This window comes from Cinclus cinclus, chromosome Z (genome assembly GCF_963662255.1).
Source record: "Cinclus cinclus chromosome Z, bCinCin1.1, whole genome shotgun sequence".
NCBI lineage: Eukaryota > Metazoa > Chordata > Aves > Passeriformes > Cinclidae > Cinclus > Cinclus cinclus.
In genome coordinates this window covers 85,051,166-85,077,477 of record NC_085084.1, presented here as the reverse complement: position 1 = coordinate 85,077,477, position 26,312 = coordinate 85,051,166, and the positions used below count along the sequence as shown (strand labels likewise).

Genomic DNA, 26,312 nt, shown 5'->3' with positions numbered 1-26,312 from the left:
ACAAGTAGCTCAGGACTGAACTGACCAGATCCAACATAAAATGACAGCAGCACAAGGCATTAAAGGTAAATTCTCATGATGTCAGCAGGCTGAAGGAACCACTCAGGGTTTTGCTAAATCAATTTGAACAGTGTTAAGAGGCATTTCTTTAATAGCAATGTCAATCAAAACAGTGACTAAAGCTGTGACTGAAATGTTTTAAAATATGCACTAGTTCCAAGGCAAATTTTGGACAACATTCTAAGGAAAAAAGTGACACGGATAGGGATGTGATATGAGGAGGTCACCATAAGACTTGAGAACACATTAGCTACAAACTCCAGCATCTTAACTCTGCAGACTGAGGCCAGTCACTAACAGTTGTGAAGGGCTCATGGTTTCAACAGCTTCCAAAGAGGCTCTTTCAGGATCCTGCATTAGGAACAGGCAGGAACGTGGTGACAAATGACCTGGCAGGTAATCCACACCCAGCCTGTAACCACTTAGCACAGTCTGGTTTATAATGTTTGACTTTCAAACTACAACAGAAACTAGTTAAGACAAAACCAAAACCCAGCTTGATTTGGCACAACCTCTAGTACAGCTGCAGGATGTCCCTGAAAAAAAAACAACTAACCTTGCTCCCAGAGAGCCAGACCAGACCTGCAGGACAGGGGAGTCTGCTGGCCTTTGCTGTACCCACCTCTCCCATTCTGGAGCTCCAGAGTGGCACAGCCACCACCCTTGGGATGCAGCTGGCCCCTAAACAGGGATAAGTGAAATCTCAGCCTCAACACAGGGCAGGGAAAATGCAACATGTTCTTTAACGTGCTAATTAGAACGCAGAATGAGACTGTAACTTCTGGCTAAGAGAGGCAACAGAAGCATCAGGACAATCCACCTTGTACAAAAAAAATCTTGGAAAATAATATCTATAGTGCTACCTTAAAAAGAGAACAATCTATTCATGTTCACTGCCCTTTGTCCCTCCTAAAGGTCCACATCCAGCTCTGGTTTCCAGACCTTGAGCCAGCACTGACACTGTCAGGACCCAGGTGTGTCACAGTATTGCTGGGACCAGCCTACCCTGCCAGGGAAAAGCACGCAGCAAGGCTCCCTCCCACAGGGAACAGAAAGGCCAAGTGCCTCCTCTGGTCACGGTGGCAGGAATGGTGTTATTCACACACACTCCAGCCCAGGCATGCACAGGAATTTACCTGACCCTGAAGACTGAAGGTTTTTCTATGGATGTTGGAAATAAGGAATAAAATAGTAAATTACCAAACTTGACCAGATGGAACTGAAACAAACCAAACAGCCAGCAAGGATAAATACGCAAACATGAGCCTCCTCCACCACTTATCTGAAACAAGCACAGGCTGTGCGAGGAACTGCGGCACACAGCACCTGAGCTGCCCAAGTCCCCACTCCTTGGGCAGTTCTCCACTTCAAGTGCCTACCCACCCACTGGGATGGGTGTAAACTTTAGCACTAAGACCGCATTTTAACAAAGGGAGGGGGGCAAAGCACACATGAAGGGAGGCCGGGAGGCGTTCCTGCAACCCTGAACTCCAAACAGTGACACCACTACCACAGCTATAAAATGGAGTTGCATGTAAGCAAGACCTGTCAAAGACAAGAGCATTTTCAAGTTCTTTCAGCCCAACTGCTACAAACAATGGCCAAGGCAACATCTTATAATACATCGAACATCACTGTACCAAGAGCAGAGGTTAGAGAAGTAAGTCCATTGCTCATCACAGCGCAGCAAAGCTGTTGCTTTGTTAATGAGGCTGAATCAGCACAAGCACAAAGCCCAGACAGAGTCTTGTCCACACACCACTTCTCCCTCTTACCACTCCCTTCACCACAAACAGCAGCAACGGTCAACTCCAGACATCTTTAAAGAAAGGTTAAAAACTCCACTTGTTTGTTAGGGAATTCATCCATTTAACATTCCCATATGACTACAGATGAGCTGCTTTTAGACAAACTTGCCACAGACTTCATCAGGGTCAGGATTCTAGCCAAAGTTCTGGATTCATGAGATCCAGTTTCGCAGCTCACAGCCACCAAAGAGCAGGTGCCCTCCATTCACACACACCCTCCACCAGCACCCCAGCAGCTCGTGCCACATACCTCTGACTTCCATCACCTTTCCAGAAGTTACAGCAATTCCACAGCCCTGCAAAGGCATGGGATGCTGTCTGCAGATTTACACTGGGCCACGACTGGTCCCAGAGTGCGTAAGAGAAAGCAGCAACTCTCTTTCAAAAGTGCAAATCCATTATATTTGTGTGGGTTGCTCCAGAAGCCGTATCAGCCTCAACTCCCTCTGCTCCAGTAGAGTGCAGAGGTGCAACTGGACTGTCCTGGGATCAGCCACTGAGACCAGCACCAGCTGAACATCATTAGCACATATTTAAACAAAACCAGCACCAGCTGAACATCATTAGCACATATTAAAAGTCAGCACCAGCTGAAGGTCCTCAGCACACCACACACACCCAGCAGTGCCACAGGGGCCCCTGCTAAGGAGGCAGTCACTAACAGGCAACCCATAAAATCCATAAATCTGTATTTAGTTCATTTGACTAAATCAGGCCAAAGTATCTCTGATGGGAGCAGCCAGTACAGCCCCATTCAGGCACCTGGGTTGTCTCCATCACCCATGGTCTCAGATTGGCCTCCTCTTTCCCATCCCAAATCCCAGCATTTCTGTGGGGAGACATTTTTGTCCACATGGCTTCCAGAGCAGCATGCTCCAAACCTTACATCCAGTGCCACAGGAAGAAGCCAAAAGCAGATTTTCCCCACCACAGCGGTTTCCAAACTGACCATCCATGAGGGAGTCATGCCAGGACACCTTCTCCTGCACACTACTCATCACTCCCACCTCTAAAAAAGCCCACCATGAATTCAGTGTGATCATCTACACAACATAAAGACGCTTAAGGAGAGTCAGACTTTGAACTGCTTTCAATTAAAACCAACACAGATTACAGGAACATACTTTCCACCCTCAAGCCAGGATTATTCAACACTAGGATCTGCCAAAGGAGAGAGGACTGCATGGTTGTGCTCCCTGTTCCAAATCTTTCTGCTCCCCTCCAGCAGATTAACTACATGGAAACAGGAAAACCTCACTTGAGCTGGCAGGACACCAATACAGCCACACTGATTTGTGCAGTGAGGCACAAAAGTAAGGTGCTATGGCTTAATGGCAAAGCTCAACTCATTCATGGAGTGATTCCTCAGAATAGCCAGTGTTCTCACAACTGACGATACTTATTTTGACTACAGGCAAGGTTCCTAAATCCTTGAAATCAGGATTCTGACAAACTCCTACAGTCTAGCAGCACGCAGGAATTACGGTCAAATGGAGGGAGGAAAAAAAAAAGAAGAATTACAAATACATACACCGAGTCTGTTGCCCAGTTAAGACATCACTTGGCAGACATAATCCATCTCAATTAATTCCATAATCCATCTCAGAAATCAAATTCCTGGATTTGTTTTGTTCGGGCTTTGAGTTGTTTTCATAGGTTGGTTTATTTTAAACTATTTTAACTGCAATTAGCTTCCAGGCCCGTGCAATTTAGCCACATCTCTTATTTTAAAATTAATTACTAGTTTTCTCTAACAGAGAATAATCCCTTTCCTAAGGATTTTGTTTTCTTCCTTCTTTCTGGCAGGGGAAAGGAAAAGACAGTGGAAGCAGGGGAAGGGAAAACTCCAGCACTAGAAACTCGGTATCTTAAGAACCCCATGCTGGAAAAAGTTGGCATGACTGTGTTAAATACTTCTGAAAGCCACAGTCCCAGTCCCAGGTAACCCTGCCAGGTGTTCGTACTGACTAGCAGCAGCTCCAGTCCTGAGTATACCAGCAGTAAAACAACATTCCTTCCTCCCAGCGCTAGAGGTAGGAGTCACCCAACCCGCACCACATTCCTAGCCGGCTTACCCAAAATAACAGCGTACACATGGTTACACCTCACTTCTTCCCGAAAGGGGACAGAGATGCCCGGCAGCACTCCTACTGCTACAGTAAAACACTCCTATTCAACACAATGAAACATTCAAGAAGAAGGAGCAGTGAAGGCAAAAGATGGAGAAATTTATGGAAGTTAATGAAGTTTCTCCATTCACTGACTGCAAAACTTAATTGTAATTAAATCAAGCTATTTTTACACGTTGTTATCACATCTATGACTTTCTGTTGACTGAAGCTGTTGGACAATACAGCCCTCACTGCTATGACAAGGCCTGGAAGTTTCCATCTTGCCCAGAAAATCCCAGCTTATATTGCACAGAGTTTAATTAAGCAAAGGTCTTGGCCCCATCCAATCTTCTGAGACTGAGAGGTCCAATTCAGCCCAATCCAGCAGAAATCAGTGAGCTGCCAACAGGCTGCCCCCACAGCACCACCTCTGGATCCTACAGCAACTGTGCAGGCAGCCCACCTCACAGCAGGAGCTGTGTTGTTCAGAAAGGATAAATATTCTATCTCACAGAACCTTTCACTGGCTGGAGACACAGCACCAGCCTAGAAACTGCAGGGGTGAATTGTTCCCACAACACTCTAAGATGTAACAAACACTGACTCCCTTCTGATAGATAAGCTCACTGGCACTCATTCCATGCCTGGTGATGTTTTCAAAACAAAACACAGCAAGTCCCGTCAGAGATCTGTAACTCCCAGCACAGGCGGTGCCCGGGGGTGAGGGGCACGCTCACCAACAGGTGTGGGGCTCGCAGTCCATGTTTGCTTCCCAGGAAAATGGCCCCTGTGCAGAAGCGGAGGGAAAGCGGAGCTCCCATTTCTCATCACGCAGTGCCCTCCAGCGGCCGGCGCTTCGCACGGAGCCCAAGGAATGCTCGTCCCCCTTCCCAAAGGAACAACCATGGCTTGCACCACCTGCATACCCTAACTCGCATACCCTTAGAGCACAGAACAGCCAGGGCACACAGAGCCATTTCTGAATGGGGCTATACTAAAACTAACGTTCCTCGCCTCCTTCAGACCCTCATGTTCATACATGCCTCCTTACATGTCTTTACATTCATTTTATAATAAAACTAGAATTTACTTAGTGTCAGCACTAGTGACCAAAACATGCCAATAACTCATCAAAAGCCGGTTTAAAATGCAGGCTGTTATAAAAATCTATTGACCTCCAGAGAACCACAGCCTCTTTTGATATTCTGCCACACAAGTAGATACGCAAGCCCTGTCATTTATGAAATGCTTCCCTACCTGGACTTTTTAATCATCATTTAAGGTTTACATGCTATCCCTGAAGCCAGTGCGCTTAGAGTCTATAAAAACAATTCAGGGTCAATAAAAAATTCACTATTCTGAATTACTTATTGCTAAGACACTGTCAGTGCTGTGACCAAGGGAGGCCCTTCTCACTCTCAGATGGCAGTGAGGCTTTTATGTAACCAGAATATTCAGAGCAGAAACAACAGAGCTCTCATTTAAAGGGTCTGCGTTCAGCGGTGGAGACAAAGGGTGCATCTTCTCAAGGAACTCAAGGCGTTTTTCACATAAAGCCTCCAGGTTCGGGTACGCAGAGGGGTGAGCTGGGCTGGAGCTCATGGTGCCAGACTGGTGCCCCCACACAGCCCCTTGCCACCTCACAGCTGAGGAGCCACAGCAGCCACAAGGTGCTTCTCCAGCACATCAGCACCCTGCTCCTTCACCCAGTGCCACAGCAGCCGATGCTCCAGCGCTGCTCCAGGAGCCGAGCTGGGAACCACGCAACGAAGGGACACGGCTCTGGAACCCCTCCCCAGCACCAATGCTGGCAGGGGCTCCATGGGGACAGCCTGGGCTCTGAAAACACCTCTGGCTGTGCCGGCACAGCGTGGAAGCCGGGAGAGCAGCAAGGTACAGACTCACCACTGAAGCCACGCAAAAGGAAACGTCCCCTGAAATCTAACTGTAACCATCTACAACACCGACACTGCCCCAACAACTCAGCATTGCCCTTACTTCCAAAGTTTATGCTTTGCTTCAATGCAAAGTAGAGAAATCCAGCCCTGAACTCCCACTTCACTGCTGTCACCAAGTCCAGGGAGGGAGGGAAAATCACAGCCCTTTTCCTCCCCATTAAATCCTGCTGATCATGAGCAGTAACATCTTCATCTTGAGGCTTTTGCAGCCCCATCTCATGGATCTGTTAACATGACACTCGAGTACCGGGAAGGAGACACCCTCAAGGGAGATCATTCCAGAGCAACAAATCCAGCAGAAACATGTAAACACAAGGCACAAAAGCCAAGATCCCATATACCTCAGTCTGAAACAGTTTGCACATACATCCAGTTTATCCATCACAGCACGAGCTGCACTTCACCACAGCACCACTGTGGCAAATCCTGGCTTATTTCTTACCCTGATGTCAGATCCAGTACAGGGGAGCCCATGCTTTACAGGAATTCATCCTGTCCATAGGAAACATTTCCATCATCCTCAGAACTGGGCTTGTTTCCCTTTCCCCAAGCGTGTCTCAGTAAAGTGAAGCACCACGCAGGCTCCTGAACTCCTGAAATCCTTCAGGATTTATTTCTCAGGCACAAGGCTTTGCCCAGCACACCACATAAGAACCAAGATGAAAGGTTAGGCTGCAGTGACTACATGAAGAATTATTTATCTTGAGGCATATGGGATTGTATCTCACACGTCAAGATATTTTCAGGAACATAAGATCCTTTTGACAATTTCTAAGGCATGACAAAATGTCATCTCAGTAGGAAGCTTCTAATTCCAATTGACTCAATCACAAGTCACAGAAGTTAAATAGAACTTGAAAAGAGAAGAATGCTGGAACTGCAGAGAGCGGTCTCACATATGCTTTTCCCTTCCTAATTTTAACCTATTTTCCCCCTAATATTTTAAAGTATAAAAAGACACTCTTCAAGGATCTTTTCTCTGAAGTTCCATTTTTTTATTCAAGCGAACAAGATCCAAGGAGCTGCAAGGTTTACTTCCATCCAAGGACACTGAGAAACAAAATATTTGTGTGGGCAACATTTGACTCTCAAGAAACCCAAACTGAAACAAACAAGAGGTACACTTCATTCACAAATATTTTCTGCTACAAAGGGCTGCAAGCTTTTATATACACTGATATTTAGAGATGGCACAAAAGCCCCTAAGCTTCCAGGAGCCTGTATAAATATTATTTCACAGAATTGCAATGGGGCTGAGGTTGGCACAAGCCTCTGGAGGTCACCTGGCCCACCCCCTACTTAAGCCACAGCTGGCTGCCCAGGCCTGTGTCCCAATGGTCCCAAACAGCCTCAAGGACGGAGCTCCAACACCCTCTGGGTAGCCTGGCCCAGTGCTAAGATCAGCCCAACAGCGAAAAATTGGCAGGATATTAATCTGATTTACAGCTGCTTTAAGCTAATTAATATAAAACACTTGACAGTTCAGGTTAAAAGGAGGCTGATCTATGAACACAACATGATCTGCCATGACAAACTGCAATGGTTGGCTCATCCCCTGAACTGTGACTCAGTGATCCCCAAATCCCCGACAATGCCCAGTGTTCCCAACACCTCTCAGAGTCCTTGGGCAAAAGGGCCAATGTCCCCGTGGAAGGCAGCCGTGGGAAGCACAGCTACCCACAGGGGTGAGTGCAGGCCCCTGCTCTGCAGGGACACTGGCACACGCGCAGCCCGGGCCTGCTCCACGCCTGCCACACACATCAGCTGTGCGAGCAGCAGGGAAGCCTGTGCCTCTGCTCTGGAGCAGAGATTGCCGGTTCTCTCTCTCTGGAGAGCCACTCAGCAAGTCCAGCTTGCATGTAAATCACAGCATTTTCCAATCAGCAAATGTGCCAGGAGTGGAACCACTGCACAAGGGCACTCAAAGCCCTCCAAAACCCCTCTACAACAGATCTGCAAACTGCATTTCAAACCCAGGCAGGAACAAAGGAGATGAATATGCTCAATATGTCCACACATTCAGCCTCTCACAGCTCTCTTACAGCTAATAGGACTCTGCTTTCCAAAAAAATGATGAGCCAAGTCCAAGCCAATGCTAGCGGGAAGTCCTTACCCACACAAGCCAGCATGCAGAGAACTGTCAGCACACCTTCCTCAGCCCTCCTGAGCTATACTAGAGCTTTCTTAGAGCCACCTTCCTGAGAGAGACCATCCTTTCCCCCTCCATGCTCCTATGCCCATTACTAGTGACTCAACACCAGGTCAGGCTCTCAGGGTCATGAAACTACAGCCCAACAGGCTAGATCACCTGCACCCCTCCCTCCATCCCTTTTCCCTCTTTTTTCCATCCTATTTCAATTTGTGGACTCCTGCTGTAGTTTTAGATATTCACTGCTCTTCCTGAGAAGTGTCCAGCACCAGCAGATGCGCAGCAAAGCAGGAAACAAAGCACAGTCTCCTGTCCCTCAGGCACTGTGGCTGTGGGCATCACTGCAGCTGTGACACTGGTCACTGCTCAGAGACCAGAGTGTTTCTTTTCCCCGCAGCTCCTTTTCCAACAGCTTAGTTTTATCTTGGGAGATGAGTGATAAACACATCTCCTTGCCCACTGCTCCACAGGCCAGGTCCCCAGCATCAGCTGGGGCTCAGTATCATGGCAGGAACAGCCCCTGCTCTCCCAAGATCCCTCCATCTCCAAGCCAAGGTGAGAGCAGCCAGCAGATTTCTGCCGGTATCCGTTTCTCTTTAGCATTCTGAGCAAGTACCAGCATATGTCGAGGCAGGGACAAAAGACACAGCGAGCACACGCACAACAGAAAAGGCAGCAGCCAAGCTCCAGCATGATGTTCTCAGCCACCTCCCTGGGACCTGGCAGGGTGGCTCCAGCTTTCCCTTTTCCTCCCAGATCACACTTGCTAATATAAGCACAAAAGCAGCTCCAACCAGATGTTTTGGAATGCCCATGTTGGGACAGCAAACCCCACTGCCTTTGGCTGTCCCCTAAGCCTGCGAAAAGCCCCCAGCAGCAGGCGAGATCCCCACAGGCCCCCGGCAGCCCAGGACCGGGCAGGATTCCCGCAGGCCCTCCGGCAGCTCCAGAGCAAGCAAGGCCCTGCAGATGGCTCGGCAGTCGGCCCAGCTACCTGCAGGGTCAGGCAATGCACCGGAGCTGGCCAAAGCGTCTTGGGGACAGATGCCAGCCACCGCTGTGATCACAACGAAGGCTTATGGAACAGCCCAGGGAGGAGAAGGTTCTCTGCTGTTGTGCTCGCTATCTGCATCACCCAAGGCTCCTGCAACAACCCTCTCCCCTCCCCTACCTTCACACACAGGCAGAGCATTTGCGATAACTCAGCTCTCAGCTTTATAATTTAACAACAACAGAATGACACCCCCTCTTACCAAAACACCCACCCCTGCCCAGAAACCTCCTTCCCAATGAGAATTAAACGTTACAGTCATCCAGGCTTCGTGCCACTGAAATACACCAGGTAAGAAACATTGTCTGTCAGCTTCACGAGGCAGAAGGTGTTTCTAATGTTAGTTTCTTCTACACCACAAACAGACTGACACATCACCCGTCGTGTTCAGCCCCACAAAACCGGAAGCAATACTGTTGCAATTACCATTCACTCCTGTAAAAATAAAAGCAATACGTGCGCTCCTAACAGCCGATACTCTGAAACCACAGCCCAGTAATGCAGCCTTGCCCATTGCTGATGCTCTGTGACACTGGCTCCTAGGAACAGGAGCACCTGACCAAAGCAATGAAACAAAAAGGACATTAAATAAGATTTTTAACGTTCACCTAAAGTAAACCCCACTGTTCTCCTCATGACTGTAGGATTTGTTCGGTTCTGCAGAAAACATCGGCTGATAAAGCCAGCACACGGCGATTAGTTATCGCAGGTCCTACCCCGCTTATCAGCTCCATCTGCATTGGGGCCAGGCAGCGTCTGACACAGTACCCGGCGCACCGGCCCGGCGGCTGCTCCGCTCCGGCCCCGCGGCCGCTCCCTGGGGACACGGGCAGCGCTGCGCGAAGGAGGCGGCGAGGGGCGGTCGCCCCCGTTCGCAGCACCGCCGGCCGCGGCTCTTTGTTCGCCGCCAGCCCGGCCGAGACACCCGCGGGCTCTGGGCGGCCGCACCTGCCTGGGGTGCGGGCAGCACTCCCCGGGCCGGGCCGCCCCCAGGCAAGTGGCCGCCGCGGGAGGGGCGCGGAGCCCTGCGGGACGGACAACGCTTGCCCTCCCGGACCGACCGTCGACCTTCGCCCAGCTCCCGAACCTCAGCCGCGGCTCCCGCCGACGGGGCCCCGATAGAGCCCGAACCCAGCCCCGTCAAGCGACGACCCACCTCGTCTTCCGAGAGCCCGTACACTGGTTCCGCCGCCGCGGTCGCCATGGAGCCGCTCCCGGGCCCGCCGAGCCGCCCACCGCCGCCTACCTCTTCTCGCCGCTGCTGCTTCTGCCGCCGCTGGCCCGCGGGGCGGCGGAAGGCGCCGGGAGCCAAGCCCGGCGGAAAGGGGCCGGGGGCGGGGCCGCCCGGGGCCGCCCGCGCTGCCGCCGCCGCCGCGGGCCGGGGCTGAGCGCGGCCGCAGGGACGGGGAGCGCCGGTGGGGCGGGGAGAGCGCCGGGCCGGCCCAGCGGCGGCGGGCGGGGCGCGGCACAAAGCGCAGGAGGGGCCCCGCTCCGCTCCGCTCCCTCACCGCCCTGAGGGACGGGCGTGAGGGGGCGCGTGAGGGGGGTGGGGGGGGAAAAGGGCGCGAAAATGGGCGCGCGGGGGCCGCGAGGGACGTGCGCTCTCGGGGAGGGTGGGCGCGCGGGGGCAGCGGGCGCGCGTGGCAGGCGCCCCCCAGTGGGTGGGAGCGGCACCGCCGGGCCTGTCCCGGGATGTGTCCCCGTGCGGGACCGGGCCTCTCCCGGGATGTGTCCCCGTGCGGGACCGGGCCTGTCCCGGGATGTGTCCCCGTGCGGGACCGGGCCTCTCCCGGGATGTGTCCCCGTGCGGGACCGGGCCTGTCCCGGGATGTGTCCCCGTGCGGGACCGGGCCTCTCCCGGGATGTGTCCCCGTGCGGGACCGGGCCTGTCCCGGGATGTGTCCCAGGATGGACAGGAGCGAAGCCCCCACTGCCCGCGGCTCTCCGGAGCAGTCGGAGCTGGTCCCTCACCGTGGCATTTCTCCCTTGCCATCACGGGTTTTAGGGAAACAAAACGCTGTGGGCACTTGGAACGACTTCTGGGCAAAATCCAGTTCCGCATTAGCTCTAAATGAGCTTTTGATTTGTTTTCTGTCCCTGAGCTGGCTCTGCCCCAGCCGAGCCCCTCCCTGTGCTAATCTCCATTTATGATCCCTCGGTATCTCCTGGCAGTACTGTGGTGCTTAAGTGGAGGCTGTTGAGGGAGTTCCAAGGCAGCGGTGCCCAGACACGTTTATGCAATGTGCTACCAAAGGCACGTGGGGCTAGTGCACGGGACAGATCTGTCACCACAGCACAACATAAGGCTGTTCTGGGCATTAAAGGCAAGTGCCACTGGCTCTGGCTTCAGCAGCCTGCCTCTGTGTGCTCAGGTACTTTGTACCTGTTTCTGTCCCATGGAGCCCAGCAAAAAGGGAGAAAGGAGATCCCTTTTTCTGGAGATTCTGCAGCAGTCTGTAGGCCAGAAAGTATTTTTCCAGCCTTTCCAAAGCACTTTTGGGGCAGGAAGGATGTGACCTCTGTCCAGATAGCAGTGCCTTGGAGCTGAGCACGAACTGTTAAAGTCCAGCCTGGGGAGACATCAGCCTTTGTACTGCCACGGGTCCCTCCTGGCCATAAACCACACGTGGTGCAGGCAGGGCCGGGCAGGGGCTTCCCCAGCACCAAACTGCTGCCCTGGCCGGGCCAAGGCAAACCCTGGGGTGGCCAAGTCCTCGGGGGCACCTGGCTCCAGGCTCCTTCCACAGGCCTCTTGCCAAGATAGATTCTCTTTTATTCCTCTTTATTCTGAGCTCAGCAGATTATTCCCAGCTCTGGGTGTAGCTTTGCCCCCCTGATTTTCACTCACCTACTTGGTTGCTTTGACAGAAGGGTCTCCACCACCTCCCATCCCCTGGATACCACGGAAACCAGGATTTCAGGAGTCCTTTCATTCAGTCCATAAACACATCTCAGTTCTTTGTTTCCGTATCTTTCTGTGCTGACACCGAGAGTTGAAAAGCATCAGGAACCTGGGAGGTTTCTATTCAAGTAGACTGTCTCTGAAGTACAGAATGAAAAAGAAACAGTTAGTATAATTCAACAGCTGTAAAGTGGACTGTAATCCCAGCATGGTAAAGATGGTGATACATGGAAACCTCAGAATCCAGATCTTTTCTGCAGTACATGTTCATGTCCCTCTGGAAATCACATCCATGGCTTTTTTCCTTGCACCTCACAGCACCTGGGCTGCTGGTGGTGTACAGTCAGCCAGCATTCCCACCAACAGGTGCTCCCCAGGGAAAAATACACCTGTACAGGAGCAGAATGAAAGGATCCCTGGGGCCAGAGCAGAAAATTAGTGCCACTAACAACTCGGTTGGATTGCAAAGCTTTAGTATCGAATCCAGGCTGAAGATTACTTGTTTGTTTGCCTGTGCATGTTACATGTATAATTCCTCTTTGGAATTGTGTTTACAATAATAGATGGCCCTGCAGAGATGTAATTCATGTGATAATGCTGACATCAGAAATCTCCAGGTGCCGCTCAGATGATTTATAACTGGCCTCTTTATAGAACCAAGCCGCATTAATTATTTACAATTTTCTGAGAAAAATAGATTTAGTATGTCTTAGGGCTGGCAATTCTCCATGAGAGCTGGTGCTCCCTCCACCTGTGCAGGACGGGGAGCAGTGGGCAGTGGGAGGAGGCAGCACCCCTGCGAGTGGTGCATGGAGGAGGAGCAGCTGCTCTGCACACTGCTGGATGGCACCCAGGCAGGGGGGCAGAAGGACAACGTGAAGCAATGGCTTGCTGGGCCAGGTCCGTGACTGCTTCACTGCTTCCCTATAAACTCCTGGTACAAAAATGTTACACTGAACATTGCTGTGTGTTTCACAAGGAATCTTCAGAAACTGCCAGTAAAACTCCTGGTGAAACACTGAAAGCTCAGCTATGCCCACTCCCTGCAGCCATTCTACGCTGCCAAAGCTCAGCCATTTCCAGGATTTGTGGCTGTTCTTTGTTTCCCTCCTGGACTTAACTGTACCAGCTGTTACCCAAATATTGGGAGGTGCTACTAAGAAGGTCACTGTAACATGCCAATAGAGAAACTTTACACTGTAAATCCCTCGTACTTTTAATCATCTACTGACAGCAGACACAAAGAGAATCCAAATAAACCATGATCTTCCCAAATACAGATGGTTTGGATTTTAGAGAATTGGCTTGAACAGATTAATAGAGCCCCGACCTAAGCAGAAAATGCTCTTTAGGAAATGAGCTGGATGCTTCCAGCTCACCAAACAGCATTATGAGTGCAAACTGCTGCCAGAAGCTGCCCAGAATGACTTGCTTTTTGCTGTTCATTTTATTATTTATTTATTCTCAACAGCTCTGGTGAAATACAAAATGAGAGTGCAGAGGTGAAAATCACCCAGACAAGGCTCCCTTTGGTTTGATGTGGCACCAGCTGCACATGAAGTTTGGTAATTCCTGTCTTTTAAATGATTATTGTACTTCAGTGACTGCCAAGGGGTATTTAACATGTTCTATTCACACTCTATTACTCATCCCAGTGAACTTAACAAATCATAAAAGTAGTAGTGGCAAGGTACAGATTTATCTGACTGGTTCTTTCATCGTGGTTTAAAACAGGATTTCATTATTTCTGCAGAGGAGGAAATACTGCATCACACTGGGCCAAAATGAGGCTGTGTACTGGCACACCTCAGCATCATTCAATATTTAATGGTGTTACTTAACAGTATTTTGCTGAAAAAAGGCTTTTCCTACTGCAAAGCTTCTGGCTGATGTTGATTTTTCTCCTTCCTTCTGGAAAAATTTCATAAGAAATGTTAGTATTTTATCAGGTTGCTGTTGGAGCAACCTAATTGCCTCTGTGTTCTCAGTATATACCTTCCTTGAAGCATTATTGAAATGGCTGGGGGCTGATCACAGTTCAGAACACAGAAAACCAGTAAAAGATGAACTATTTTAGAACATGTCAGTATTTTATCATGTATTATTGAGAATGCCGTAGAAAACTCATCAAAGCTAGAAGCCAAGTTGAATCAAGCTCCCACAAAGCATAAATTGTTAATTGTTGCTCAGTTCCCAGTGACAATATGACACTGCAGGCATGAACATGAAAAGAAAGGTTAACCCTGGAGAAGTCAAGAGAAGCCCTGTGTTTCTGTCAGTAATTTACAGTGGTTTACAGGAAAGAAAAAAACCAACATTTTGGGGCTATTTAAAGAGTAATAATAGAATTGCACGAGGTGTGGTGCCACAAGGCTTTGGACAGGGGCTGCTAATTGTTCTGGAAAGCCTTTGATACAGTCAGTGGCCTGTTTAGCAGACAATTCCTTTCGGCTCCCCATCTCCCACAGCATGGAAGTGTTGTGGATAGTGTGGGAGTGGAGGGGCCGGGTCCCCAGGGAGCAGTGCCACTGGTAGAGACCAGCTGGGCTGTGCTGTCATAGGGCAGGGGCTTTTCTTCCAGTTCAGTACTAAACCTGAGGACGTTTTACCTTGGTTAGCTCACGAGCAATCAAATAGATTTGTTCTACAGATTGTTTCTTTCACTTGGATTTCACATTCTGTCTGTGTTAATGCACCTTGGGTTTGTTGGGATGCATGTGATACTGAGAATCACAGGCAGACATCCCTGGGGAGGACAGCAAAAGAGAGAGAGAGAAAAAAATTAAATGAAACCTGAAGCATTTGTGGAGGTAAATTTGCTCAGATCTACACTGTGTCAGGCTCACTGAGCAGTGTGTGAGTCCCGGCTGCATGTGACACTCACCTGTCTGAGCCAGTGGCAGGGAGGGGGAGCATCCAACAGACCTGGGGTTGAGAGCTGGGAATAGAGTCAGCCACACGGGAGCTTTCCACAGCTTCCTAGGGAATACCGGTGTTCAGGTGAGTCACATGGGCCTGAGTCAGGCCCAGAGCCTCTAATCTCTGGGGCATCTCCTGAGCAATGCTGTCCCTCCTGTTCCACCACACCACAGGCCACTGCAGGGACAGAAGCTCTCCCTAGTGCTCCCCAGGCTGCTCACCCCTTGAGGGAGGAAAAAAACCCAGACCTAAAAGACTGCTGTAATTAACATTCAGGCTCATCTTGCTTGGTCTCTTGTCTCTGGAACTGGCCAGAGTGGAAAATTACCTCCTTCTGTTGGCCTCTGTATAATTCTATGTAATTTGATTTCTCCTGGTTCTTATATTATGGTGCATAGGGAATAAGTATCAGCTGTCCATCTTCTCCAGAGATTTGTGCTTTTTACAGGCCCATAACCCTCTCCTTCAGTCCCTTTCCTGCTGCAAATCTGTAGCACACCCAGTCCCTCCAAGATCCCCAGCTTTCCTTAACTTGTGAAACCTTTCAAAAATCCATTTCATTTCCAAGCAGTGCCTTTGCAATCTTCACCCTCTTTTCCTCCCCTCCCAGCCCGTTACAGGGTGGCTCTTTGGGAGTAAGAGCCATGACAAACACAACCCTGAGACAACAGACCTGCACATTCCTGTACAACATTTTTTGGCTGTGGATTTGGTACTTGCAGCATTGGGCTACCCCACTAAACATGGCTTTCCTCTGCTCACATCCTGATAAAGCTGGCGTGGACCTGAGGAGCTGTCACCACACCATCCCAACTCATGGCCATGGTGGGATACTCCATATGAGCTTGAAATGTGTTTGCTGAGGGTACAATTCCTTGTCCAGGATCCTGCAAGTATATTTTTGGCTGACATAGTCCCAGTGAAAATCCTGCATCAATGCTTTCTGCAAGGAAGGGGGGAGGAAGGGAGAGGCCAGCTCAAGCTCTGGAATCTTGTCCCTGGGAAGAAGGACACGACACAGGAATTTGGGTCTCATGGAAGTTTCCAGGCTGTTGCCTGTATTGCTCATTCCATGCAGGGTTATCAATAAAGAATTTGCACTAAAATCCCTCTCTGCAGACCTTTGAGGAGACACTGCCGTGTTCAAGCTGGAGAGCTCTGGGAAGGAGCCCAGCTTTTGTAAATCCTCTATCATTCCTGCCTCAAACTGTCATCAGCACAACCACCCCACCCGTCCCATTGGAATTCCAAATCACGCATGCATATCTTTCAGGGTGGAGATTTCTCCTGAACTTTTGGTTTCGTAACCCCAGTGTTTGGGTTGCAGCTGACAATCATTTCTCCTGTGTCTGCAGGGCACAGAATGGCTTCTCCCATTCCAAATGCCAAGTGCAGCACAGTAGCTTTGTGGAGGTTTATCCAAGTTAGGACAAGTCCTCCTCCTCCAGGGAGATTTTGGAAGCACAAGGAAAATGGGCTATCCCTACTTTTAATGTCATCTTTCTAAAGAGAAATTGTTCACTTACCTCAAACCCAGACAGCCTCAGGATTTTACTTCTTGTAGAATTGAAGGCAGGTCAAACTCACAGTCCCATCTGACCATGTCTGAAGAAGAAACAGAAGAGATCCCCAAGACATGACCTTTAGATCCTTTAAAGTGTGACAAGCATAAAATTAATAACAGAAACTACAAGAAATCTCAGCCCCCCATCTTTGTTCCTGTCCAAAAGAGAGATGTTTGATATCCCTCTCTCAAAAGCAGTGATGAGCTTTGCCATTTCTGTGCCTTCATTTCAGTTTTGTGAATTCACACAATACTGACAGATGTTTCTGAAAGCAGGTGTAAGAAGCTTTCAACCATTTCTGTACAGGGCTATAAGGATTTGGGACAAAACAGACTTTTTGTTGTTTCCTTCAGGTGATGTCCCTAAATCAAATCAAATCATATCAAATCAAATCAAATCAAATCAAACCAAATCTTTTAGGAAATACCTTTAGTAAAACATGCTCATTAGAAGAAGGATAATAATAACCTTGAGACCCAGGAAGATCCTTGGGCTCAGAAAGCAACAGCATCCTTCTTAAAGGGGTAGAAGATTCAGCTCCAACCCCGCAAAGTGCTTGCCAGGATGTGTCCCATCAACTCACACTGAGGCATTTGGATATTTCTGTTCAATGGGCTGTTTGGCTCCGTTTGGGTTTGTATTGTTTTTTAAACTTTCTGTGCATTCAACCAAAGCAAACTGTCATGGTATGAGTTATTGACTGAACTTCCCAAGGAGCCTTAACCCACAGTGGGTACTGCAGCAGTAAAATTATGAGGAGAATGTTAATGTGTAAGTGTTCACTGGGATTTCTGTGAGTGTGACTGCAGTAGGGAAATGAACCTGTTGTCTGTGCTTAGTGGAATTATCTTTATAAACAATTCACTTGCAAGCTGAGGGGCATACTATGAAAGCAGCCATGTGCAAAACAGCCAGAATCTTTTCCCTCTATTTTCTTGTGCTGTTTGTCTAACTTCATCTCAAGCTGCCCAACATTTCCTCGGAGACTGGGAATGGTTTGGGAAATGCAGGGTCTCTCTTCAAAACAAAGATTCTGAATAGTCTAATAATTGATTGCTTAGGATTAAAAGTACAGGAGAGTTCTGGTGTAGGATAAGGAATGCCAGTTAGGAAAATCCGTATTCCAAAATACTCCTGGAGGTACTCAGTGTCAGTCTGTTCCCCCTTGGCTGTAAGGCCCACATGGCACCCTTGGCTCAGCATCCCCTGGCTGGGCAACACAGAGGAGGGAAGAAGAGGGAACAAACAAAACAGAGCAGAGGGAAACAAAAGGGATTAGTTAGAGGAGAACAGGGAGGAGAGTAGTGAGCAAAAGGGTGAGTAGGAGGAAAATCAATCTGAGCTGTAGGCGGGTAAAAGGTACATAAAGCCATGAAGATGGTACCAGATTAGAGCCGTGAGTCAAACACTGAAGCATGAAACAAGTGTACAAAGGGTATCCCAGATTCTTGTAATTCACACAAAACCTTGGGGAACTAACCCCTCTGCCAGAGATCTGTTACACAAACCTAATATTCATCGTGTGCAGTAAGTAATGCTCAAAGGTGAGTCATGGAGCTGATGCACATATGTAGGGTCAAGTGGTGGCACAGCTTTCAAATGTGCCCAAAATACAAGGAAAGAGTAGAATGGGATTAAGAGTTGTGCAAAAATGTAAAAAATTGATTACTTTGAAATATCTCACCCTGAAAAAGGAGGAATTTGTATGGTTTATACGTACAGAGCCAGCTTAGACTCTGAAGAGGAATCAGTTCAATCCACCCAGCTTCTGAATTACAGACTCACAGACATTTTTCCTCAATCAACCATACAGAGAGTAGAGACACTTACCCTGGCAAACCAGAAATGGCCAGTGCCAGATAATATAAAACCTGTGGTGTTTTCTCTTGCTGTAAAACCTTATCTGCCTTACTATTTATTTCTGTAAGTTTGCACTTCTTTATAGCACCCTCTAAACTTCTAACAGCCATGGATGAAATTCAGTCCTGAACTGGCTGAACACCATGTGGAGACTGTTCTGGTGCTTCCATGTTCATCTCCATCTGGTATGCTGTGAAGAAGAGCCAGAAGGATGCACTGAGTGACACCTCCTCTTGCCAGAAGACCCTCCAGGTAGCAGTTCATGCCAATAGCAGAATGTGCTCTCCAGGGATGGGATCAGATACCTCATGTACTCAAGCCACCCTCAAAAGAGCAAACTCCTTCTCTGACACAGAAAGATCCAGAGAGAAATCTTCAGCAACAAAGAAGACATACAGATCTGTCAAAAACACCATCTGAGGCTACCTGAGGTTCAGAAGGTTGGCATTTCTGTACCAGACAAACATGTTTTGCATTTCTGTTCAGAAATTCTGAGCTCAGTCATTTCTGCTGACACTCACGGGAATGGCAACACATGGCAGAGGGAAGCTGGGGACAGCACAGCTCCATCCACCTAAGTGAGGCTCCTCAGAGCGTCTCTGGCAAAACAACAATTTGCAGGAATTCTGAGAGCGAGAATAGGAAACAGTAATCAACCAGAATCTAATTGTGTTATTTATCCGAGGGTACAGGTTGAACACTGCAGAGTCAGGAACAGCTCTCCAGAGATGTGTTAAATTATTCTAGAGTAAGGCTGAAAGCGTGGCATCTGTGTGAGCCTGTGCAGCTACCTTTCTTGCTGAGTGGGAGGAGGATTAGTGGAGAGAGAAAAAAGACATGGGGAAGGTATTCTGTGTTGTCAAAAGCTGCAGCACGTGTAACTCTGTGGGTGGCTGCACAGCCTTACGGAGTCCCCACGGATTGCGGCGGGGCTCTGCGTCTTTTCTCATCAGCCAGAGCTGGGTGCATCCTCCTGTGGGCACACACCTATAACAGGAATGTATTATGGAGTTGTTTTGGGCCAAATAGCAGCACTTTTGAAGAAGCTGCGCAAATTTAATGCAGATGTGCCTACATCAAGATTGCTGACATTTTTATAGACCAACATACACAAAGCATAAATCACATTTACCAGCAATCCAGTGCTTAGGCATTTCCACTCTGCTTACTTTGGGAGTTTAATCAAATCAATGCTATCTAACGTCATTAATTAACCATTTTAAACAGTAATGGGGGCTTAAATTTGGATGAGTGAGTGAATTTCTAGTTAGCTCACGCTTTTCTGCATATTAATTTTAAGTCTTGAATAGAATCATAAAGTACCCTGAGTTGGAAGGGACCCACAGGGATCAGCAAAGTCCAACTCCCAGCTGGCTAGTACAACCTCTCCTTGCCCTCATTCTGTTTCAAATCAATCTCTGCCATAGCTCCACATGAGCTCCGCTCACTGATTCCTTTTCTGGAATATTTCCCCCTTAATTTCAGGCTTCAAGCCACATCTATACAGAACAGCATTTCAACTTCCATAAGGTACCTTCCTTGGTGCAAAGACCAAAAGAATTTCTTTTTCCTTTGTATATGGAGCCTACAAAAGAACCATGGGAACTATAAGCCAGGGGAAGAAGAAAATTATGCTGTGGCAAGTTATATACATATATATAAATATATGGCCACTTTATTGTAATGCCATATATATCTACACATACATGTATATACATACACATCCATGGCTCTTGGTACAGGCCCACTCACTAACATGTTGCATAAAATGACACTGTGAGGTGGCTAAAAACAGCAACTTCTCCCAAAAACAAACAAACTGACTCACTTCCACATGTCTCTGGTAAAACAGGGATGCAGCTACACGATGGGTAATCCCTGTGGATCCTGGGGACAGCTGCCTTTGCAGTCCCAGCAGAACTGTGTGGTCCCATGGCAGGACCTGGCTGCTCATAAATGGCTCCTTACCTGTTCCTGTGTGCAGGGAGCCATTACTGGAAATCTGTGCACAGAGCTGGGCATCCTCCTTGCAAACTGCTCCTGCAACAGAGAAAAAAATAACAATCCACACAACCTATTGTTCCTTTTATGTCTCAAACCTCTGCTTCCATACCCAGACAGGCTGCCCATGTGGCCAGAGAGCAATTGCAGGGCAGAACAATCCATTAGGAGCATCTGGATGCATACCCTGAAGCCACAATTTGTTCTTGCTGTTCTTGCTTTCTTCTCCTTAATTGTATTTCCTGCCTGCTGGTGTGTGAGAAGCATTTCAGTCACTGGAATCACTTCACTAGGACACATCACTTGGAGCTGCTTCAGAGATTATTTAATCTTTGCACAATGCTTTGAATTTGTAAGTGACATTATTGCTATGTAGCTTGCTCTCTCCTGGAGGATTCCCCTACTGCTGGAAATTTTCATGGAACTACAGCTAGAATTGCTTGGCAGACTGGCTTTTCCCATCTTTTTTTGCATGCCAGCCAGTCAGGAGAACAGCAATGTGCACTATCTGGGATAACATCCCAAAGTAAATGCCTGCACAAAGGGCTCTGAGTAATGTTGTAGTAATTCCTGATCACAGAAGTGCCTTCAGGGAAACATGAGATGGATTCCCTTCTTAAACCACATAAAATAATAGCAGGGTTTTGTTGCTGCTTTAGTCAAGCCAACATATATTCCCTTCCCTCAGAAAGTATGAAAGCAGCAAATTACCCCAAATGGGCCTGGTTTTGTGCAGACAACAATGCAAGTCATAAAATCAATAATATCCCAAAACAATTGCCCAGAGCTGAACAATGGGATACACTGGGTGAAAGCTAAGCAGGAATAATGTTCCCTTAAGGAAAGACTCATCACAAATCGCAGAAGACAGGATGCAGCAAGGAAGAGTGACAACCAGAAAAGCTTGATTTTTTGATTTGTGGCAACACAGACTGCTAGAAGGAAAGAAAAAAAATTAAAAATTAAACCTTCTACTGTAAAAACAAACAAACAAAACCCCTAACAAAAACAAGCAAAAAAGCATCCGAGAAACACTAACAAAAAAAAAAAGAACCACCACCACAACAAAAAAAACCCAAAAACAATCAAACAAAAAAAATCCCCAAAAACCAAAAAACTCAACCAAACAAGAAAAAGAAGACTTCCTAAGTGTACTCTGATGGGAATATTTCCATGTTCAAAAGGGCCCAGAGACCAATCTGTGAGCAGAACTTGCCTTCCCACTGAAATTCCAAATGGGAACCTGAGAAGTAATGAAGTGCTTGAATACTGCACAGAACCAGGACTAAATCAGTTCAGCTTTTCTGTGGAAAGGAAATTCAGAAAGGAAATACAGTGGAAACAGGCTCAGAACTCAGTGATTTTCAGTTCCTCAGTCTAATCCTTAATTTCCAACATCCTTCATTACCAAATACCCCGCAAGACCATGTGTGTATTCTACTACTCTGAATGTATCACTGTACCAGCAGCATTTGTCATTTCCCAGATCCCAATAACTCCATTGCCTCCTGCTTCCTAAACTAATCTTGAGTGACAGCATGTAGATCTAATGCTGTAAAAGCATTCTTTTAAAGCCGAACGTGCTCCATCAGGAGCCGCAGCAAAGCTGGAAGCAGCAGGTCAGCCCGTCCTGTTCCGCAGAGCTCATGCTGAGAATTCAGCGGTGTGCTTCCCCATCTGTTGGCAGAAGCAAGGAGTAACACCGGAGCTCCTCAGGAAAACGGATTTGGATTCAGATGGAGTCAAGGGCCCCATTCTGTGTTCCTCAGAAATTTCAGACCCCGATTTCACAAGTTGGGGAAAAGAGCTGTTCTCCGCATGGGAAACGTCCCTGCCATGCTTGGTGGAGAGCTTTTACAGAAACATGGACTTGTATAAAATCCATGGATTTGATGGATCTCAGCCAGAAGGAGGAATGCACAGGAAACAACATTTTTTGAATAGCTGGAGTAGGAAAAATCTCCACACCTCCATGTCTTTGCCGTGAAACGTGCGTTAGGATTTCTGTGTGTCTGTAAGCACGAGAGGATCCCTTATCTAGGGAACAACGGGGCACGCTCCAAGTGCACTCTAGCAGTCACTGCTCCAGCTTTCTGGAATTCTCTGCTGGGCTGCACTAACCCCAGCTATGGTAATTAACAATTCAGTTGGAGTGGAGCCTGATTTAAAGCTGAGCTCTCTCCAGCAAGCGCCAAACAGAAGCAGGAAAGTACCTGGGCAGAGAGAAGCTCCCTGGAGGAACCTGTACACAAACACACAAGTCTCCTGCTGATATGCTCTTAGAAGAACTTCTAAGGTTCTGGCACAACATGAACCCAGACCTTCTAGAGATTTAGTGACCAGTATTGCACCTGAAATCACATTGCTGTGTGAGGAGGCACAAAGGCACAGGCATCCCTCTGCCAAGGGATACACAGCTCTCTGGAGCTGTGGCTCCTGGAGATTTTATTATTGATTCATTGGTTCCTTCTCTTTTAGATATAGATGTTGGGAAATTGAAACTTCCAAAAGATCTGGGCTTAGCCTTCTTGACACTGAAACAGGGGTTTATCTTTGGAAGACCTCTAATCTATCAATTTTGTCAGAAAGTTTTTGATTTAAATGGGGGAGGAAAAGGGAAGAAAGGAAAAAGGGGAAACCTTCCACATTTTAGCACAGAAAGGCGCAACACTTTCAGAATTGCCACCATTTATTTTTTGCTTACAAGTTTGTAAGCTGTACGAGCTGTAGCATCTGCCCTTTCCTCAGATTAATAATTTTCAAATTTACCATCTAATTTACTTTTTATTCCAGTTAGCTGAAAGATATAGAGAACTAAACCTTTTCCCCTGTTTGTATTAACTGATACAGAAAACAATGGAAAGATGAACAGGGAGAGGATTGCTTAGAAAGACAATCTGCCTTATCCCCTGGTTACTGCATTTTAGGAAATGAGACAAATAAGAATGTGAATTAACAGGTGTGTTCAGAACTGCTTAAATACAGAATTACTGATATGTGTAACCCTTTCTACACAGCTGTGTCCCAAACCCTGACGAAACAAGACAAACAGGAATAGAGGTTGGGAAGGAGAGAAGCAGTGAGACAGAGAGGAGTGTATTTTTGACTGGAGCATGTTGCTGTTTTGGGGTGAAGGGGCATGGATGAAAGATGAGACTGAGGAATAAAGGAGGGGACAGAGAAGAAAAGTCCCGAAGCAGAATTGGAAATACCTGCTGGAACTGAGCAGAACAGGGTCTGAGAGGGGCAGTGGTGGATGCTCATCCTCATGGCCCCAGCACAGGGAACAGCTGCTGTTTCCCTCAGACATGGATCTGTATTACCTAAGTGCAAAACTAATATTTGGGCTGGGCCATTAGTCACTGTTAAGGGGCCCTTTTATCTCCAGCAAACTCCTTCCTGACAGTGTGTCCCACAAACCAGGCTTTGCATGCAGTGACCTTGTGAATACTGAAATCTAAGCTAAATGTTCAGTCCTGGACAGGAATTAACATCCTGCACAAGATGGGAATTGTCAAAGGCACTCTGCTGCTTTGTTAAGCCAAAATGTTCCTGATTTAAATTAACATTGGCTTTATTCTGGTGTGAGGAATTTGAGGCAGGCAGAAAAACAGAAAAGTGCTGAAAAACACAGTTCTGGAACTCACATTTTTGGTTTAGGAAAACCAAGTCTGTTTGAACAAGACTTTTCTGGCACAGGAAAACTGAGTATTGTTGCTGCTGAAAAAGAAACCGAGTCATCTCTCCAATACCTACCAGTCCAAAACAAAGATCACTTTTAGTACAGAGCAGCAGCCGATCATCACTTTAAGGGACAGAATTTTCCAGGTTTTTATATTTAATCAGATCTGTGACCACATCTGCTTTCCACTTGCCCTAAATTGTGTTATTTGTGAACAAATGTGCATATGGCAGAACATCACTACTGTCATCCCTAAATATGACCACTTTATCTGTTAATTAATTTATCTGCTTATTAATGAGCAAAACCATCGGCTAACAATGCCACTCCTGTGCATCCCCCAGCTCTCCAGTCCTTCCTCAAAAGGATTTGGGAACCAGGAGTTCATTCTGAGCTCTTAAAAGGCCAAAAGGTTAAAATCCTGTAGCCCTTCCAAAGCTCTCTGTAATGCTATACAATGCAGTGAATAAGGAGCGATAAAGCAATCCTGTCATTTCGAACAACGCCAGGAGGGAGGTCCCAGCTTTCAGCAGAGCTTCAGCGCATCCTTCCCATCCATCTAGCTGGCGCTGGAGCAGGGACCTCCGGAGCACCTTGGAGCCGCACCTCGGCACCTCCCGCGGGTGCCAACAGCGGTCCCGCCGCCCCCGAGCCCGAGCGGCCGTGGGAGCGGCCGTGGGAGCGGCCGCGCTGCGTCGGGCCAGGCACGGGGCCGGGCACGGGGCGGCCCCTCCCCTGCTCCCCGCCCGGAGAACCGGGGGAACCCGTCCGGCCGGTCTGGCGGCGGCTCCCAGGGAGCCGGGGCGGCCGCGGGGCCGGCGGGGATCGGGAGGCGCTGAGCGAGCGAGCGAGCGGGGACCCGCGGGCACAGGGCCGGCCCAGGTGGGGCCGGGGGGCTCCTGCGGGGCAGGGGCTGCCGGAGAGGGGCCGCGGGGTTAGGGGTTCGGGGTTGCGGGGCGGTGGCGCGGGGGGCGCGGTGCATCCATCACCGCCAGGGACGTCCAGCGCCACCTCCGTAGGTGCCGCGCTCGGTGCGGGCCGGGGGTCGGGGCTGGGCTGTGTCCCGCCCCGCCGCACAGGAGGGGCCGGAGCTGACCGCGGCCGCGCCCGGAACGCATTCCCTTTTTTCCTCTTTCCTTCCCAGCACATCAGCTGGTCGGAGCGTGGACCCCGACGCATTGTTTTGGAGGGTTTCAAGCCCTCGGGAATCAGTGTCCCCCTCGCTCCCACCCGCGGGGTGTGCGGCCGGTGATCGTCTGTCTGAACTTAGCGCACAGTCGCTCCAGTCTGGAAGTGGAGAAAGCTCAGGAGTTTGCTGGGAGGTGAGGTAAGGCACGGTGAGCCAGCGCAGCTCGGCTGTCTGCGAGCTCCCCGAGTCCCCCGGGCATTGACTCGAGCTCGTGGCCCTGGGCTAGTTGCCCTGCTCTCGGCTTTCCCCCCATACCTATAAATGATGAAAACAGCCTTCAGGGCTGCAGGGTGATTACGCATTAGTCAGTGTTTATGCAGCCGTCTGAGCAGCAATAGGTTTCTGCATTAAGGAATAGTAATTCTGCACAGCGAATGCTGGACAAGTTGCTTGTGAGGTCAGTGACTTGCTTGGGAAACAAAAAAAATAAAAAAAAATCGGTGTCTTGGTCCTGTTACCTCGCGCTTCGTGCCTATAGCTTAAATAGCATCCCTTCCGTGGAGTCGGGATGGAGCTGCGCTAAATGGAGCAGTTAATGGAGCATTTCACCGCTGGCTCGGGTGTCAGCAGGAGCGGATTGAAACCGAAGAGGCCAAAAGCACCGGGAGCTCTGGCAGGAAGCGCTGCTGGTCATGAGTAACAGCGCGGGGTCTTTGGTCTCCGGGTGTCTGGCTGTGGGCAGCCGGGGCCGCTGGGACTTGGGGTGGCCGCCCCGAGCAGTCCCCGCCGGTGTGGCTGCTGCTGGAGCCCTGGATTAACTCCCTGTAAGTGTCTGTGCTGGATCAGGCTTGCTCAGGTTCCTGTTTGGTTGTGGGTTTTGATTGGTCTTTCTCTTCAAAGCCTGGTTTAGAAGTTGAGTAGTATCTGGCCATCTTTTGAAGTTCTTGTCAGCTTCTGCACTGGTGGTCACCTTAGAGTCTGGTTGCTTTCTTACTTGTCCCAGGCCTCTGTTTGTCTCTGTGTTAACTTGTAGCTATCGTAGAGATTATTTTCAGTAACTTCTAAACTTAATTCTGCTATATAAGACAGCGTGCGTATGTTCTGAACCTTCGCTTTG

At 48.7% G+C, this 26,312-nt stretch overlaps 1 protein-coding gene across 1 annotated transcript in view; it reads right to left on the bottom strand.

Annotated features, from left to right (window-relative positions):
• The window catches only part of NEDD4L (NEDD4 like E3 ubiquitin protein ligase), an 86,541-nt gene extending 76,174 nt beyond the window's left edge, over positions 1-10,367 (bottom strand). The window contains exon 1 of the mRNA XM_062514074.1: positions 10,294-10,367. The gene's annotated coding sequence lies outside the window, so the exon portion shown is untranslated. The remainder of the gene's footprint in view (positions 1-10,293) is intronic.
• Between the last annotated feature and the right edge of the window lie 15,945 nt (positions 10,368-26,312).